At 36.2% G+C, this 20,460-nt stretch overlaps 1 protein-coding gene across 2 annotated transcripts in view; it reads right to left on the bottom strand.

The window, feature by feature from the left end:
* Positions 1-20,460, bottom strand: part of RABGAP1L (RAB GTPase activating protein 1 like) — an 808,684-nt gene that overhangs the window by 463,327 nt on the left and 324,897 nt on the right. The window lies entirely within an intron of this gene.

Raw genomic sequence — 20,460 nt, 5'->3', positions numbered from 1 at the left:
TTCAACAGTTCACATTTAATCATGACTACTTTTTGGCAACCAAGCAAAAACTTAATCTCATGGTATGTTATAAAATTCTTCCACTGACTGAATAGAAATTTAAAATCTTTTTATCTAAATCTTTTGCTTACCTCCCCCTCCCTCCTTCCCTGCTGTTTTTTTGCTGTGTCCATTCACTGTGTGATCTTCTGTGTCTATTTCTCTTTTTGTCTTCTCTTCTCATTCGTCTCCTCTAGGATTCACTGGGATCCGATCCTGAGGACCTCTGATGTGGAGAGAGGTTCCCTGTTACCCATGCCACCTCAGGTCCTGGTTTCTCTTGCACCTCACCCTGACTCTCCCTTTTGTCTCTCTATTGTTGTGTCATAATCTTGCTGCATGACTCACTTGTGCAAGCACTGGATTGCCGCGTGGGCACGCTTTTTTTTTTTAACCAGGAGGTCCCAGGGATCGAACCCAGGTTCTTCCATTTGTAGGCAGAAGCCTAATCACTTGAGCCACATCTGCTTCCCAAAATTTAAAACATTTTGTCTTTTTTTTTTTAAGATTTATTTTTATCTATTCCCTGCCCCCTCCACCTTGCCACCTGTGCTCACTGTCTGCTTTCTCTGTCCACTTGCTGTGCATTCTTCTGTGTCTGCATGTCTTCTCTTTAGGAGGTACCAAGAACCCATCCTGGGACGTTCTAACATGGGAGAAAGGCACTTAATCGCTTAAGCCACCTCAGTTCCTGATCTGCTGTTTCTCTCACTGTTTCTCCTCTGCATCTCTCTGTACATCATCTTGCTGTGCCAATTCTCCGCAGTGCAGGCCATCAGCTCTCTGTGGAGTCAGCCATCAGCTCTCCACAGTGGAGGCCAACTTGCCATCACCAAGAGGGCCCAGGAATCAAACCCAGGGCCTCAATATGGTAGCTGGGAGCCCAATCAATTGAGTCACATCCATTTCCCAAAATCTTTTGTCTTAATAACACTCTATTGGAGGGTGGGAGAAGGTGTGGTGGGAAGAAGGCAACAGCATACCATATATGAAAAAGAACTAATATTCATACTATATAAGGAACTCACTTGCATATAGATAATAAACAATCTAATATAAAAATAAAGAACACAGATGGAGTAACATAATGTGGAACAGTTCTTTAACTCAACATTCACTATAAAGTTGCCACAATTCTTCGACCATTTTATGCATTTATTACCAAAGTTAACATATAGATATTCTTACTGTGTATAGGCTTTAAAGGGGTGAGATCTGTTTGGCACAATCTCCAAGGAAGGCAACTGAGACATTTACCTAGGATGTTGTCAGGAACTAAAACTGAGGATATGTTGTTCCTGTTGTCAAGAACTAAAAGTGAGTGAAATTTTTAATCCTTTCATTTTGGTCTAGCAAGCAATTTTGATGGTTGTCTTGTTCTAGTTCAATAACTTTTAAAAAAAACACAACAGGGAAGCAGATGTGGCTCAAGTGACTGGGCTCCCATCTACCATATGAGAGGTCCCAGGTTCAGTTCCCAGGGCCTCCTGGTGAAAGCGAGCTGGCTTACATGGAGAGCTGGCCCACATGGCGAGCTGATGCAACAAGATATTGCAACAAAAAAGAGACACAGAGGAAAGACAATGAGAAACACAACAAACTGGGAAGCTGAGGTGGCTCAAGCGACTGAGTACCTCTCTCCCACATTGGAAGCTTGCAGGATGGGTTTCCAGTGCCTCCTGAAGAGAAGATGAGAAGAGAAGACAAGGAGACACAGAGGAACACACAACAAATGGATACAGAGAGAAGACAGCATGTGCAAGTGGCAAGTGGGGGCAGGGGGGGAAGAAATAAGTAAAATAAATCTTAAAAAACAAACAGTATATGTTTGGTTCTAACTCAAGATGACCCAATGAGTGTCTTAACACTGAATACTTATGTGGGGGCAGAGAGCTTATGGTGAATGATTCCTTCTGTGGAGCCTCCAAGATCTAATCCCGCCCCCAGGACAGAGATATTTCCAGCAAAGGTTAATACAATGATTTTCAAACTTCAGATTGCAGAGAATTCATTGCAGTTTTGATAAAACTACAGAGTTTGTCCAAAATCCACATTCCAGATACACATATCTCAGATATTCTAATTTAGTGAACCTGAGGTGGTTGCTGGTTTGAAAAAGCAGTGACTCTGGTGCAAACTGTTCACAGTTCAAACTTCTGACAAATGCTGAATTGGTGGTGTAAAAGGATTAATTCACATCAGGAAAAGATCTTATTTACTAGAAAGCAGTAATTTTATTACTAGAATGATACAGGCAACAACATGAAACTCTCAGCTATTTGGCAACCAGAATAAATTCCATTACCAATTAGTATATTCACATTCAATTATACACACACACAAGATGAGCCTATTATCCAGGATAAAAAATCAAGTGCAGCACTTAATTGACATTGCAATTTAGGAGAAGCTGTTATAAGTCACAACTGTTTTTCTCCAACACCGGATAAGGACACATGAGCATAAACAGACACAAGCATGCATTTGACATAGTTATCCAAAATAAATGCTTCTTTCTAGCTTTTGTATAAAACACTTTGCTAATAACATCTAGAAATTTAGGGAAAAATTATAAACCATTAGAAAGGCAATTCTTATTTAACACCAACAATGTGTGAGATATTCCTCTGGGTGAATGTGACAAAATCAGTATCCCCGTAGTACTTAGATTCTAGAAAGAGAGAACAGGAATGATTATACACATAGATGTCACTGTCTATTTTTTCTTCTTGGGTTTAAAATTTTTTAAAAGATTTTTTTAGGGTGATAATGTCCAGTATTAGCCTAAGGAACTAATCACTATTTGAAATTCACTGATATTTCCACAAAAATGTCTGTCTACTCCTTCACATGGATCTGGTTTAATTTTTACCTCATCAGTAGTATCTGTTTAAACTCAAAGTAAATAATAACTGTATTTCATGCTATGATGCTAACAAGATCACAAAACCAATATAAATGTGGAACTATCATTGTACAATGAACAGGATGAATTCATATAAAAAAAAAGATTTAGGGAAACGGACTTGGCCCAGTGGTTAGGGCGTCCATCTACCACATGGGAGGTCCGCGGTTCAAACCCCAGGCCTCCTTGACCCATGTAGAGCTGGCCCATGCGCAGTGCTGATGCACGCAAGGAGTGCCGAGCAACGCAGGGGTGTCCCCCGCGTAGGGGAGCCCCATGCGCAAGGAGTGCACCCATAAGGAGAACCGCCCAGCGCGAAAGAAAGTGCAGCCTGCCCAGGAATGGTGCCGCCCACACGTCCCGCGCTGCTGACGACAACAGAAGCGGACAAAGAAACAAGACGCAGCAAATAGACACAGAGAACAGACAACCTGGGGAGGGTGGGGGGAATTAAATAAATAAATCTTAAAAAAAAAAGATTTATTGAACACAAAGCCTGCCTATCTGTACTTATTTGTTATGTACAAAACTCTCTTCTATTATTTTAGAATCATTATAGGATCCCTCTTTGATAAACTAGAGCACCATGGCAACTCTCATTTATGGAAGAAGAATCCTAAACTTTCTTTTCACTTATCCTACTTCATGTATATCAGGTTTGCACTGGGTATGTATATCCATGAGATTATAGAAATACAAAAGAAACTTTTAACAGGTTCTGAAATATCTCTACAATACTAAAGTTTTCCCATCTAAGGAAATTCTCTTTCTTTGAAAATCTCTTCTATAACAAATCTCTGAAAGAGACATGGCTAATGAAAATAAATTAAATAGTGGTTTTAGTTTAAATCACAGGTCAATATAATGTTAATTATCAAGATAGTACACTGATGAATCTGGACTCAGATGGGATCTCCCTTCATAAGACTTTCATGCTAATGTGCTGGAGGTGCAGTTAATGTTGGGGTTTAAGATATATTTAGGGGATTTGAATCTCTGGACTGACAATATGATAGCCAGGTCCTGAGCCTCAACAGACTCCAGCACCTAAAATCTGATTTATTGGACTTACCACACTCAGCTAAGATGGAGTTGAAGAAGGACAACCACCACACCATGGAGCCTAGAGTGATTACAACTGAAAGTGGGAGGATTGCATCCAGCATCCATGTGGAATCTGAGCCTCCTCTTGACATAGAGGTGCAATGGACACAACCAATCCAATGTCCACATAGAAGAGGTGGCATTGGATTGGGAAAAGTGGACATGGTGGCTGATGGGTATGGGGAAAGGCAGGAAGAGATGAGAGGTGGAGGCGTCTTTGGGACATGGAGCTGCCCTGGATGGTGCTTCAGAGGCAATCACTGGACATTGTAAATCCTCACAGGGCCCACTGGATGGAACAGAGGAGAGTATGGGCCATGATGTGGACCATTGACTATGAGGTGCAGAGGTGCCCAAAGATGTACTTACCAAATCCAATGGATGTGTCATGATGATGGGAATGAGTGTTGCTGGGGGGGGGAGAGGTGGGGTGGGGGGGTGGGGTTGAATGGGACCTCACATATATATTTTTAATGTAATATTATTACAAAGTCAATAAAAAAATAAATTAATTTAAAAAAAAAAAAAGATAGTACAGAGAACTGGGATGCAGCATATATTGGAATGGAAAAGACATGGTTCTGATGTCAGACAAAACTGAATTCAAATCAAATTCCATACATTCTGCCACTTAGTAGATGTATGATGACCAAGATATTTAAATTCTGAGGCTCAATTTCTTTGCCTGTGAAATGAGTCATTAAAAGCATTAAATGAAATTACATAAATAATATATATACAGAAGCGGATATGGCTCAACTGATAGAGCGTCTGCCTACCACATGGGAGGTCCAGGGTTCAAACCCAGAGACTTCTGACCCATGTGGTCAGCTGGCCTACATGCAGTGCTGTTGCATGCAAGGAGTACCATGTCACACAGGGATGTCCTCTGCGTAAAGGAGCCCCACACGCAAGAGAGTGCCCCATAAGGATAGCTGCCCCGCATGAGAAAAGCACAGCCTGCCCCCAGGAGTGGTGCTGTACACATGGAGAGCTAATGCAGCAGCAAGATGATGCAACAAAAAGACACACAGATTCCTGGTGCTGCTGACAAGAATGCAAACGGACACGAAGAATACACAGCAAATGGTCACAGAGAGCAGACAATTGGGGGGGGGAATAAATTTTAAATATATATATATATATATATATCAAGAATCGTTCAGTGTTTGTCATACAGTTGCTGCATTATAAATGTTGTCTTCTGTCATAGAAAAGTCTACTCTTCATGCTAATAGACCTGAGAGCCACGGCTAAATGAAATACCCAAAAAATTACCAATTACTTTCATCTCACCATCTTTTTGCCTCATTTATAACTAGGCTCAAAGATAAACTCAAGGTTAACTGAAAGAGTTGCTATTATCTTAAAATTTGAGAAATTGTGGCCCACCAGAAAGATGACAAATGACGAGAAAGAAGACAAACTTTAAGCTTTCAATAAGAAAACATGGACTTCAGAGATGGTAAGTTTGATGTTTCATCCAACAAAATTCTAGACAGATCACTTATAAGACTTAAAAAATAAACTTGCTTTCACTGTGTCCATTCCTAATAATAAATTGAAAAAAACTGTTGCACAGGTATTTGTGTTTATATTTGTTACACATGTATTTAAAGGGTTTTTAAGTCAGGAAAACGGAAGACATACTATTTTTAATTTTTGCAGAGTCAATGAAAATGACTACAGCTGCTGCTGCTAACATTTATTGGGCTCTCCTATATGCCAGACACTGTGATATGTGACTTACATTCATTATGATACATAACCACATATTTTAATTTCCTAGGTGCTAAAACAAATACCATACAATGGGTTAGCTTAACAATAGGAATTTATTGGCTCATGGTTTCAGAGGCTAGAAGGCTTGCTTCCTCCTGGGGTCAGTATGTTCTGGCTGTCTGGCAATCTTGGGGGGTCCCAGACTTTTCTGTCATATGGCAATACATATGGCAGTGTCTTTTCTTTTTTCTTCCAATTTCCACTGACTTCCACCCTCTGGCTGCTCCTCCTGGCTTCTCTTTCTTCTGTGTCCAAGTTCCTTTGCTCATTACCTCTTCAGTCATATTGGATTAAGGGCCACCCTCCTTCGGTTTCGGCACACCTTAACTAATTACATCGTCTAAGGTACTATTTACAGATGAGTTCATACCCACAGGCCCAGGGCTGGGATCTGATCTTGCCTTTTTGTAGGGGACATTATTCAATCTCCAAAACTTCATAAGGAAGATACAATTATAAACCCAAGTTTACAGAGGACAAAACTGAGGGTGAAAGAGTTGGGATAACATAAATAGTATTACACAGGGAACCAGAGGCAGAATCAAAAATTAAAACCCAAATCAGTTTGACTCCAGTGTTTAACCTTACCATTCTGCTTCAATCTCTTTGGCAAATATTTCAAAAAACAACTGAAAATAAAGGGGGAAAAAAACTAAACATTAACACAATTAGAAAGAATTATAGATAGATGTATGACCACACTCGAACGTGTCAACTAAGTAAAGCAAAATCAATTTAGAAGAAAGCAATGTGCTAAATTCCATTTTTGGTGCTCCTCTATTCTGTAATACATCATTAGTGCTGATTTAAAAGACAACAGAGAAGTTAACGTTTTCAAATCTATAATAACATTCAAAAAGGTCACAAATGACTAGAAAAAAGGGCTGAATGAGTGAAATTAAATTTTACAGGAGTGACTGTTAAGCTCTGCAACTAAGTTCAATAAATTGATTTCCCGAGTTCAGATTCAGAAAAGTCTGGCTTAAGAACAGGTAATATACTACAGACCTGATAAAGTTCACTGCAGAGCTAAAGTGACCCAGCTATTCCAACAGCTAAGTACATCTGGGGCTGCACTAAGGAAGGCAAACTTCTAGAGATGGCTACTATTAGTCCCACTATAATTTTTAAGAGCACACTAGCTAGAGTGCTGTGTCTAATCTGACGATAATCCCTAACGTTTAAATTTTTGCGCCTTCCTTATTGGCCCTACTGATGAAGTTGTCCAAATAAGTTCCATCTCATATATTAACAAGAAGCTCCTACCTTTCTATGTTCAAGAGAACATTAGCAGGTCAGAAGTCTGTCATTACAGGGAAATGAAAAGTGCCAAAGGCTACATGTGTTGTCCTATTGGAGGGTGTTTTAGTTTCCCAACTGCTAAAACAAATTCCATATAATGGGTTTGCTTAAAGAATGGGAATTTACTGGCTCACAGTTTTAAGGCTAGAATTCCAAAATCTAGGCATCAGCAGGGCGAACCTTTCTTCCCAAAGACTGTGACATCCCAGGGCTGGCTGCCAGGAATCCTTGTTTCTTGGCTTCTCTATCACAGGGCAATGCAGATAGCAGTGTCTTCTACTTTCTCTTCCAGATTTCACTGACTTCTAGCTTCTGGCTGTTCCTTGAGGCTTTTTCCCCTGTCTGACTTTCACTCTACCTATAAAGGACTCCAGTGATCTGGATTAACCTGACTCAGTTGGACCACACCTTAACTAAATAAACATCTTAAAGAGATGTTATTTACAATGGGTCCATGCCGAATAGAATATGAACCAACATCAGGAACATATCCAAACTGGGGTACACAATTCAATCCACTACAGAGGGAAACCAAGATAATGAGAGATTCAGAAACCAAAACACATGGAGAGGTATCCCCAACTCAATGTTATCCTGTTATCCTGTTTTATTTTTTTCATGGCATTTCCATAATCCAAAGTTACTTTATTTTTTACTTGTTAATGTCTTAAAATTTGGAATTCTTTTTGTCTCTATTTGGACATATGCCCTATGCAAAAAGAGCTTATGATTCTTGTTCACCACCATATCCAAGTATCTTAAACAGTGATTCATACCTAAGAGGCACTCTATAAATATTTTGCTGAATGAATAAATAAGCAAAGTGTTGAAGAAATGAAAGTGTTTAATCTGGGAAGAGAAGGAAGATACCACAGTAGTTTCCATATATCAGAAAAAAAGGGGAAAGACAATTTCCGTATTTCTCAAGTGATGATCTAGGACCATAATAACAGACATTTCAAGGATGACCTATTAATTTAATAAGAAAACAAAGCAAAGTAAATCAAAACAAAACAAAAAAGATAGTTTAAATAATAAATTAGTAGTAATGATATCCCATTTTTCAGGTTTCCTTTTTTTTTATGAGAAATCCATGACTTAAAGGACATATGCAGCTGGATATATGTGATTGCAGAAGAGGCACATGGCCACATTTGGAGAGCTCCATTTCAAAGTACACCATTTCCAAGTAATCAGGGATGGCAGTTTAATCTCTGAAAGCTAAGGGACTCTCAGTAGAAACATTTAAAGAGAACAATGAATTGGGGATAGGGAGGGAATCACAAAAATTATATATATTGTTCTACAGCAACTTAAGACATTGTAATTCTTGAAATTTAATTTTTTTCAAATTTTAAACTTCTCTTTTCCACCCCCACAATCATAAATAAGGTTAAAATAAAAATGAAAATAGGAGGAAAAATAGTTCTAAATACTGTATGACATCTTTGTAATTTAGCCATTTGTAAGTCTGGAACCTAGAAATGAATAAATATTTTACAATTAGTGACCAATAGGAAAAAGAAAAGGCAAATGTTGTTAAACATTCTTACCAAGAGTATATAACTTGGGAAGCTGATGTGACTCAAGCAATTGGACTGCCATCTAACATATAGGAGGTCCAGGGTTCGATACCCAGGGCCTCCTGGCGAAGGCAAGCTGGCCTGTGTGGTGAGCTGGCCCACACAGAGTGCTGGCCCATGTGGAGTGCTGCCCTGTGCAGGAGTGCTGGCCCACATGCAGAGCTGGTGCAGCAAGATAACACAACAAAAACAGAAACAGAGGAAAGATAAAAAGAGATGCAGCAGACCAAGGAGCTGAGGTGGCGCAAAAGAATGATCACCTCTCTCCTACTCCGCAAGGTCCCAAGATCGGTTCCTAGAGCCTAATGAGAATACAAGCAGACACAGAACACACAGCAAATGGACACAGAGAGTAGACAATGGAGGGAGGGAAGAAAAATAAATAAAGAAAATCTTTTTTTTAAAAAGTACATAACTAAAACTACTGTTAGGAAGACATCAACATAAATATTAGGTAAGATATATTACAAAGGAAAGATATACAGCTATAAAACAAGAGCTCTAAACATCAAAAAGGGTCCCTCATTCAGGTATCTATTGCAGCATAAAAACAGAAAAGTAAATGCCTCTCCTTAGAGTGTACTATAGGAAGTTGTATCCCACCAATATCCTAAAATATTTATACTATACATATATTCTAGTAAATACTAACATAGCTTAATGTAGAGAAAAGAGTTAAAAGCAGGCCTGAGATTGCCTGTCCTTAGAAAGGCTTGGTGCATGGCTGATCCTTGGCTGGCTTCTGGGAACTTGGCTGATAAATAGCTCCATACATTGATATAAAATATTCCCTAAATGATAAGGGTGACTCACTGCACCTAGAATGTTTGTGTAAACAATGTGGATACATTAAACACCTGCCTTCCTCTTGGGAGACTGGAATTTTGGTAGTGCTAGACAGAGGGTGCCTACATTACCAGCCCCTAATAAAACCTTGGGCACTGAGTCTCTAACAAATTTTTCTGGTAGACAACACTTCACAGGAATTGTCACAACTTGCTTCTGGAAGAATTAAGTACATCCTGTATGACTAAACTAGGAGAGGATTCTTAAAAGCTTGTACCTGGTTCCCTTTGCTAATTTTGCTTTACATCCATTTGCTGTAATAAATCATAATCAAGAGTACAAATATATGCTAAATCTTACGAGTCCTGCTAACAAATCACCAAATATGGTGGTAGACTTGCAGACCCCTGACATAGACAGGGTTTGGGATTGTTTAAGTCAATATTCTGTTTTAATACACTACAGATATGCTAATCAGTTACATATGGCAAAAGTTTAATGAACATATTGGAGGTTAGAACTATGTGTCAGAAAAGCAGGAACAACTAAGACAACACTAATAAGATGAAGTTTAAGGGAAATAAGATTAGAGCCTAAAATTGGGTTTAAAAAAAAACACATACAATTGTACTGATATGGAGAAGGAAATACAATTAAACAGATGTGAAAAAGACTTAGTAGTTTTATTGAAGGAAAATTCAATAAGTTAAATGATAAAATATAACAACCAAAGAGATCTAATTTACTTTGGAGCTAAAAAAAACAGCAGAATAGTACATAAGCCAAGGGAAACGGATGATCGCAAACTCCTCTGATATAGCTCATCACATAAAGAATATTATATCCAGTTCTGGGCACCTCTTAAAGAAGGATATACTAGGGCACATTCAGGAAAAAGCAATTAGAATGGTCATGAGCTTCAAACACATATTTTACAAAGAATGGTCCAAGACTAAGAAAAGAGTTTAGCTAAAAATAATGGTTCTACAAACTATATTGAAGGTTCCTGGGTAAAATAACAATTTTTCTATATAATCACTGTGGGAAGAAATTAGAATATAAATTTCAGCTGGAAAAAAATAAAAGTAATCTAAAAACCAGAGCAACCACAAAGTGTATTCACCATCCTTTTAAGATACATATTCAAGAACAGCCTATGTACAGAGTATGACTATTGGAAGGAAGAGTTCTATTAGAGTGGATAGCTGTATCAAGTGATAGCTATATTAAACAAACTTCCAACTTATCTAAAATGTTCTTTTCCATAGCTTCTCCATTTATAGTATTAAAAAAGTAGAGAAGGAAAGGCTCTTGTAGTAATTTTCCATTCACCCACACAGTCAACTGAGTTGGAAGAGAAAGAACTGCTAAGGAGAGACCCAAGAAATACTGCTAACCTTGACAAATTCAATTCTGATCATCAAATAAATGACTAACTACAGAGAGAGCCATTTGCATTCAGCCTGACAAATAATTGAGTAGCCACTATATATACAAAGCACTCTGAGGAACGAAAGAGATGAAAAAGACATACCAAGAAGAGAAAGTGTAGACCTACACACATTCTTGCTCCTTAGACAGTCACACCAGGTGTACCATCTCCAAAAAGTGATAAATCTACTTGCTTGCTTACCACAGCTGTCACTGTGGGAACTGTACCCATGTTTCTTCAGGTTAGGGAAAACAAAGTATCAAAACCATACCTGGGATACTCAGCTATTAATATCTAAAATCCTGCTATTTACATGTACTCCAAGGATACAAGCCTCCAAAGTTTCTCCTTAGGAAAAGATTATCCCCTACCTTAAGATCCTGGGAGGCCATTAGGGATACCACTACTACAAGAGAGGTAGAAGAATCAGATGGAAAATTTTTTCCAAGCTTATTCCAATTCCCAGTATATAGGCGGCTATGTGGCACACACAAGACAACTGAATACAGTGAAATAGGCAATATTGACCATAGCTCCAATAGTAGGAGAGTAGCACTGATGAAAGTCAACGTTCTTAAAATAACACATGGTCTTAAACAACAAAGCAGAAGCAGAGCGTAAATGGTGAGTTTTTATTAACATGAAAATGATCTCAGTTCAAAGACTTCTGATGTAAAGAATTTGAGGCATCTTGGTTTAAAAGAGGCACAACAGGGAAGCAGATGTGACTCAATCAAATGAGCACCCACTTCCCACATAGGAGGTCCTGGGTTCAGTTCCTCGTGCCTCCTGAGGAAGACAATGAGCAGACAGGCAAGGGAGCCATGGGGGATAAAAAAAATTAAAATAAAATAACTTTTAAAAAAAGAGGCTCAACAGATCCATCCTAGTTAAAAAACTTCATTTTTAAAAATTTTAGTGCAGGGAACAAATATACAACAAATAACCACATTAACAAAGAAATCTCTTATAAGGGCTACTAGGAGAGGACAAGGTGAAAATGAATCCCCTTAATTTATTAACGTAATCCTTTTAATAATATTATTGGCTATGTGGTAGGGATTGGAATTAAGAGAGGCATAACTTAGAGATAAATTTCAATAGTCGCTATTATAAAATGCAGAGTTGTCTGAAATAAAAAGTTATTAATTATGGAAGGGCAAGTAGGTAAGTATGTGAAGAAGTAGCGACAATATTTTAACATTATCTTCATAAGAATTAAAAATTATCTACACAAGAAGTCCCTAAGGTTTTTTCTTAAAACCCTTCAGTTCATTGACCATTCTGAAAGATGCAGGAGGACCTAATGATTCTCTGAGATCTTTCATTTAAAATCAAACTAATATAAATTTGACCATTTACTGTCCTTTAATATTTGGCTTTGCATCAAATTATCCTGTTCATTTGGTTAGGGAAAAATGATAATTATGGTGTTCAGCCAGACTAAATGCATTCAAATCATGGCACAACTACTTCAGTGACTTGGAACAGAGCCTCATACAGAAAGAGTATCTTATGTGTTAACTTTTATTCCAATGGGCCAAATACAGTGTGTCTTTCAAGATATATATGAAGATTATTTATTCATTTTCTCCCCATGTGACTAAACTCGAGGAAAATGAAAATTTTCCAATTGATTTGTTTAGAAAAACAGTATACACCAAGTGAAAAATGAACAGATAATGCATCAAATACCTATTATTAATTGTGGCATGAAAATTTTGAAAACTGATTACTTTTGTGTAAATATAAATTGACACTAACTTAAAACTGTTTTGTATTCATATCCATTGACAATGTCAAAACTCATAAAATCTCATTTTATCCAATTATTTTCTCACATAAACAAGAGTTTACTAAACATTTTATGTATCAATTAAGAATTCTAAATTCTCTTAAATAATATACACTTTAGAGGTGCATAAAATTTTGGCCTCCATATAGCTAGTTCTGTTCTTCAGTGTTCTGTTTTCCTGCTTATTAGAACAATACAAACAAAATCTGCTGCTTATTTCATAACTCTTTCAGACTATAAGATTATCATTTATTGAGGGCAAGTTTAACAAATGCTTCTGATAATGTAAAATCAAATCTAAAGTTAAATACCATTGACTCCATAATGATAAAATAAAGTATGATTAAACTATACTGGCAGTTAAATAAAGACACTAGGAAGACTTTAGCCAAATAGAAAAAATCTAAGTATAGTAAATAATTAGATGAATTATATAAAGGTAAGAATAAGTTAATTAGAAAGAAGAGATCTGTGTTTCATTTAGAGTGGAATATTCAGTTGACAAACCACCACAATCACAGAAGAAGAATTAGTATCTAGGCTATGCCATGATGCCAGAAAACTTCCTGCTGCCTAGTTGAATTAGGTTGAAATAGCACAGATTAGTAATCACTCCTTCTTATAAGAACTTTTATCAATTATAAAAGCACAACATTCTTTTATTGTGAGTACCATAAAAAGGGCATTTATAATGTCATATACAAGGGGTCAGCAAACTTTTACAGAAAACGGCCAGACAGTAAATATTTAAGTTTTTTTGTTTTGTTTTTATTTCTCTCCCCTTCCCCCCTCCCCCCCCAGTTGTCTGCTCTCTGTGTCCATTCGCTGTGTGTTCTTCTGTGACTGCTTCTATCCTTATCAGCGGTACAGGGAATCTGTGTTTCTTTTTATTGCATCATCTTGTTGTGTCAGCTCTCCCTGCATGCAGCGCCATTCCCGGGCAGGCTGCACTTTCTTTCACACTGGCTGGCTCTCCTTATGGGGCGCACTCATTGCACATGGGGCTCCCCTACGCAGGGTACACCCCTGCATGTCACGGCACTCCTTGCACGCATCAGCACTAGGCCAGCTTCACACGGGTCAAGGAGGCCCAGGGTTTGAACCACAGACCTCCCATGTGGTAGGCAACGCCCTATCCATTGGGCCAAGTCCACTTCCCATATTTAAGGTTTTGAAGGCCATAAAATCTGTTACTATTCAATTCTGCCACAGTAGCATGAAAGCAACCACAGACAGTATATAAAGAATAGGTGTGGCCTACTGTGAGATTCATCTATAACCACAAGACAAATATTAGGGAAAACAGATCTAAGAAGAAAGTGGCTGAGGTTGATACCTGAGCTAGTGGGATGTGTCCCATGCCTAGTCCCCTCAAGCTACTTCTGCCCTATTAATATTCTTTATTTTTTTACTTTCTAATTTGAATGTCTTTTATTTTTTAATTCATTTTTAAAAAATATTACATTAAAAAAATATAAGGTCCCCATTCACCCCCACCACCCCCACCCCACCACTCCCCCCACAGCAACACTCTCCCCCATCATCATGACACATCCATTGCATTTGGTGAGTACATCTCTGGGCATTGCTGCACCTCATGGTCAATGGTCCACATCACCTATTAATATTCTTGTCCAAGTATCAAAGCTTATAATTTATAACCAAGATAATGACTTTATTCTAATCAGATTTAATCCACATAAAAGAATATTTTCATATACTGCATCCCAAAGTTACTGTGCATTTCCCCCCACAACACTTTTGTACAACGTTGAACAATAAGCATTTCTTCTCGTTTCAATTTAATAACCTCTCAGATATTCAAAAGTATCCTTTGAGACCACAGCATCCAAATTCGTAGCTAAATATTTAGGTCAATCCATTTTTTTAAGTACATCATTCCTTCTAACTCTTCAATCAATTATGTTGTTCCTATGAGTTTTCTGCAATCTCTTCCTCAAATTCTGAAATTAGATAATCTGCCCCCTTCCCGGCTTCCTTCTACTTAATAAGTTATTCTTTAGATTTAAAAGGTCAAGGAGCATAAGAGGGCCATAATTTATGTCCTGCATATAAAACAATCAATAAATATTTATTGTCTTAAATTTTTAAAATTTGGAATGCAAAAAAATCTGATTAACTCAGATTTCAATAATTTGGATTTTGCAATGGTTCAGTTCACAAACTGTATTAAGGACTAGCATAAATTAAGTCATAAGCAAAACTGTCAGGGAAATTTTAAAATATTTAAGAGAATAAAGTTTCAAATTCCTCAAGAGAATTCATTTATATTCAGTTGATGTATTTACGGAAAAGTAAGGAAAGATTTCCTCTAATGTTGCTTATATGGCAATCCTGTTTGAATTCCTTTAATTTCTCCATAACTATATTATTTCATTGAAATAAAACTGTGTTATATATATAAAGGTTTTATTTAAAACATTACTAATTCTTACTGACCTGAGTCCCTGAGTAATACTGCATGTACTCTATGCAGACATATATAAACTACCATAGTCAGAAACTTCAAAACCTTTTCCATCACAATGCTCAGGAAAAATCTACCTATGATGACTGGCACAACATGGAAAATCCATTACAAAGAAAGCTGAGACCATAAAGTGTATGGCTATGACAGGATTACTTTTCAAAAGTAGTTATATGAAAAAAGTTTAATTTTGATAATTCTACATCAAGGTCACAGTTTTTAAAATACACAGTAAACACTGTCTAATTCAGTCTATAAATTTCTTACAACACCCAGCAGATAAATGTCATGTTTTTAATAGAATAAGTAAATTTCCCTCTACAGGCAAGAAATAGTTTTTAGAAATATCAAAGCACCAACAGGGCTGATAATAAATCTCATTAAAATTTTCCAGACTCTCAAAAGCTTACTTTTAACATACAATTAATTTTAAAATAATCCTTCCTATATCAAAAATTAAAAGATTAAATTTCACATTGAATTTTTCCTGCAACAATTAAATCATTTTTCTACTCAAGGAAGGGGGATCAGGACACTCTACCATCAGCCTTCCATAAGTACATTATTCAAAGTACCCTATCACAGACAATAAATATTATTGCCACAAAAGACATAGTCAGTAGTATCTCTGTCTAGCTATATGAAAGTATTAGGGTCACTGAAAACATTTTATCTTAGGCTTCCACATGTGAAACGACTTAGTACTTACAAATGATTTCACAGTACACCAAATTCATAATCTCTCAAGGGCATTAGACATTGTCAAAAGCTTTTTAAGAAGATCACTTCAAATACTAATATGTTTTCTTTTAAAAATTATGTACCTTCAACTATGGTGAAAGTAATTGCACATGCTAAAAGTAATTAAACACTGAAAACTGATAAGGTAGAGGCTTTTTTTAACCTAAGTTTGGTACAAGTAAAAGCACAAAAACAAACATCTTTATTTGCTCCTTTGTCTCTACTGGATGTCCTAGACTCCAAAATCTATAAAAGTGAATAAAAAGAACAAATAAGGCTCAAGTGCTTGAGCGCCTGCTTCCTACATGGGTGGTCCTAGGTTCAGTCCCCTGGTGCCTCCAAAGAACAAACAAACAAATAATCAAAAATAAAACAAGCAAACCAATGGGGGAAAAAAAGGGAGCCAATGTGGCTCAGTGGTTGAGCACTGGCTTCCCATATACAAGGTCCCTCAATCTCCAGTACCTCAAAAAAAAAAAGTGAACCAAGTCCTTAAATAAATTTTAACAGTTTGTTCAACAATAAGTGTTAAATAACACAACAAAGAAAGTAGGGATAATATGTGAAGTTGGTGACTGAAATGTCAGGAGCCATTATAAGACCCATTTAGCGGTATTACATTCTACATAGGGCTTTCCAAAATGCACTTTTCCAGGTTTATTTCCAAATAAATATGCCAAAAATTCAGTAAAGTTTTAAGATCTTGGGTATGTTATGCAGTTTAAAAAAAAATGCCTTGGGGCAATAAAAGTAGGGACAGGGGAAAAACCTAATTCTTGGGATGTCAAGTTTTTCCTTTAAATACATTCTAAGAATGCAAGGTATGTGTATTTGTAAGTTTTAATTTCAACATAAATTATATTTTAAATCTAACTTCCGGCAAGAAGGACATTTCACAAAAGCCAAGATATGCATTTTATAAAAATTGTTTTCTTACATACAAGAAACTATGCTCTATTTTGAAATTGATAACATCAAGCAATTCCAAAAATAGAATTTAGAATAATCTTTTCTTTACCAAAATAATAAAGAAAAATACAAATGTAATTTAGTTGGTTAAAACACTAAAATATTAGACAGGAATTTCAAGACTTTTCTTATGTTTCTCTCCCAAATTATCAATTTCAATCTTCTCCAAATCTATTATAATATTAATCTTAGAAACTTAGCATTTTCTATCAGAAAATTTTTGAAAAGTATAAATGAGTGACTATGAAGAGGCTATCAGTATAAAATCTGTGATCTACTAATACCTATTTTCAATGTCAAACTCTATTAGAAAAAAAATTAAAAGTCTTTAAATTGCATTTTACATAAAGTATATACATGAACAACTCTTTGTGTAAGGTAATAATCTCAGACAATGCCTGGACATCTCTATCTGTTATAGTCAAATGTCATTCAAAGATAATTTCAAAATTTAAGGAACTACATAATTCTGTACTTAATTTTTTTGCATGCTCACTATTAAAATAGTAACACTATCTCAAAATTACAAAATATATTTGAATACTTTTACCTGCAATCAATCTTATTCATATTTGCTTAAGAAGAAAACACAAAATAAAGCTGGGGTCAAATTTCTAAAGTCAAAGGTAAATGGGATTTCTCTTGTATAAAGTATCATTTTGAGAAGTTTTAAAATTTTAGCAAATATTACATTCAATAAATTCTACCATTATGTGCTGTTTCTTGATATTTAACACCTACAAAGTTTAAAATTTTAGAACCTCAAAAACTAATTTGGCTACATTGACCATATCAAAGGTACTAATATCACATCTTTAGTGCTAAATATCTATTACTCATAACAGACTCCTGCTGAATTTATTATTGTGTTTTTCTTCACCTTCACGGGGAATCATATATAAAAACAGAATAAAAGGTGCCATTAAATAATTGTGGATATAGTCTTTGGAGATGAGAGATGGAACTGAAAGCTTAGCTAAAAAATGCAGTTATCACATGCCAGCTGAACCTATTTCCCTAATGCAGGGTTACTGTTCTGTTATTTAAAATGTGAAAAATGCTGGAAAGTGCCATCAATGGTGCATTGAAAAATCCTACAGTGATTGAGGTCTATTTCAGATTCAGCAAATAAAATTTCAAATTGTTTATACTGAAGTAAAAATAAATTAAGAGCACCTAATGACTGTAGAAAGTCATCAAGTTTCTCTAAAAAATCTACCTAAAATAATAAATGCTACAGAAGTCAGAAAACCATACTAACTATCTTTATAAGAAGAAAGTATTAAGGCATTACTGGATAGTGTTACTTGTAGAATGTCAACAAAAGCTGTTTGTGAAATGTCAAAATATTTTTTAAAATAGTCAGCATTCCATTTAAAAAATTAATTTTCTCAATTATAAAAGAATGCTCACTGTAAAAATTTTTAATAGAATAGTAATAAAGACAATTCTAATCACATCACTTTCAATATTTTAAAAAGATAACTACTTTTACTATTTTTTTTTAAGTTTTAAATTGCAGAGCAAAACTAGCATTGGATAAAACTTTAATCTACAAGAAACGATGATAGGGGAATCTATTTTTGCCTTTCTAGTCGTTTTGTTTTCCTCAATGACTATACATTTGGTTACAGAATATGCCACTTTCTACATACCCTTCTTAAATCTAAAATAAAGTTCACCTTTGTTCAGGGAAAAGAGTAACTGTTGGAACTTACACATAGAATATAACATTGACATACTAATAAACTCTCTTGTATACTGAGATGGCCTCATTTGAAGACAGACGATGCTATGTTCAGCATTTTATACCACTAGATTCCCAGTAGCTTTACCTTTTTTATCTGTTTATCATACAATAGTTCCAAGAGTAAGGGGTGGGAGAGAATGGGGGAAAGTTCTTTAAGGTAGCTACTTCATTTTATTTCTAAACTCATATAATTAATGGTATCAGTAGAACAAATCTCCTAATTAACCTTTGTTTTACCCAGGCAACATATATATGACAATATAAAATTCATTTTATAAATGAGGAAAACTAAAATGCAAAGGCAAAAGTGAAAGCCAGCATGCAAGACATCCCTAATCAATCCTTTCCTACTATTGCCGCGCTGATGAGACAAAAAACGTTTTAAACATACTCAATACTATAAACTCAGAAGGTAGGCTAATCCCAGAATAATCTCTGACTGTCTCATCCCAACATCTGCTTGCTGAGTATCTTTAATCTCAAATGATAACTTAATAAATAATCATTCCTAGGAGATGAGCTTTCAGAAATTATGGAACTATATTAAAAGCAGCTGAGTTTAAGACAACATATGAGTTTAAAAAGATTTTTAAATACTATCTTAGAAAACCTTAATACTGAATAGATTAATTCTGTCATAAAATCCAATATCATTATATGTTTAAGTTGTGATAGTAATGAATATGGCAGCCACAAAGTTAATGAAACAGCAACTTGCACATTGTGAACACTTTCTGTGTGTTAGGAGCTCTGCAGAGCACAGAGACTACATTACCTTATTTAATCCTCAAAACCAGACAGTGAGATAAAAATCTCTGAATTTTACTCATGAGGAAGTTGAAGCTTTGGATCATTGAGTATCTTAACCTTTGACCAAACAGCTAATTAGGGCCAAGTTTCACAGGCTAGTAACTTATAAAGCCTACCAAGTATAGCTATAGATACAACTCTTCTGAACAAAAAACCCTTAGGCAATAGAAAGCAGCATTATTTTTTGGTCATCTAGAACCAAATTGGATAATAATGGTAACAACAGTTATAGTTCCTATTCTTAAAATACATTAATTTAAAAAGACAGAGTTGGGAAGTGGACGTGGCTCAACTGAAAGAGCGACCGTCTACCATATGGAGGGTCCAGGGTTCGATCCTCAGGGCCTCCTGACCCATGTGGTGAGATGACCCATGCACAGTGCTGCTGCACACAAGGAGTGCCGGGCCACACAGGAGCACTCCCGTGGAGGGGTGCCCCACGTGCAAGAAGTGCGCCCCGTAAGGAGAGCTGCTCCACATGAAAAAACATGCAGCCTGCCCAGAAGTGGCGCTGCACACATGGAGAGCTGACATAGCAAGATGACACAATAAAAAAGAGACGCGGTTTTCCAGTGCCACCGGATAATGCAAGTAGATGTAGAAGAACACACAGCAAATGGACATAGAGAGCAGACAACAGGGGGTTAAGAGAAGAGAAATAAATAAAAATGCTTTTAAAATGATAGAGTAGTTTCAAAATAAGTATTACTCTATTATATAAACACATTAAAATATGTCAAAAGGAAATTAAGTGACTTGCCCTAGAGTTGCAAAGGAAACCTTATAATAAATGAAGAACCCAGTAATGTTTCAGAGGGTGCTCTTATAGCCTATGATAAAACCTTTCTTCTCCTTCCCCTTCAAATTTTCAGTAAGAAATTCACAGACATTTGAAAAAACTTATTCAAGGAAAATTTTATATAAAAAATAAACAAAAGTAATATCAAGAAAAGACCATGCTCCAAGGTTTCAGT

Source organism: Dasypus novemcinctus, chromosome 13 (genome assembly GCF_030445035.2).
Source record: "Dasypus novemcinctus isolate mDasNov1 chromosome 13, mDasNov1.1.hap2, whole genome shotgun sequence".
NCBI classification, from domain to species: Eukaryota; Metazoa; Chordata; class Mammalia; order Cingulata; family Dasypodidae; genus Dasypus; species Dasypus novemcinctus.
The sequence above is the reverse complement of the archived record's forward strand: the minus strand, read 5'-3'. Positions and strand labels throughout refer to the sequence as shown.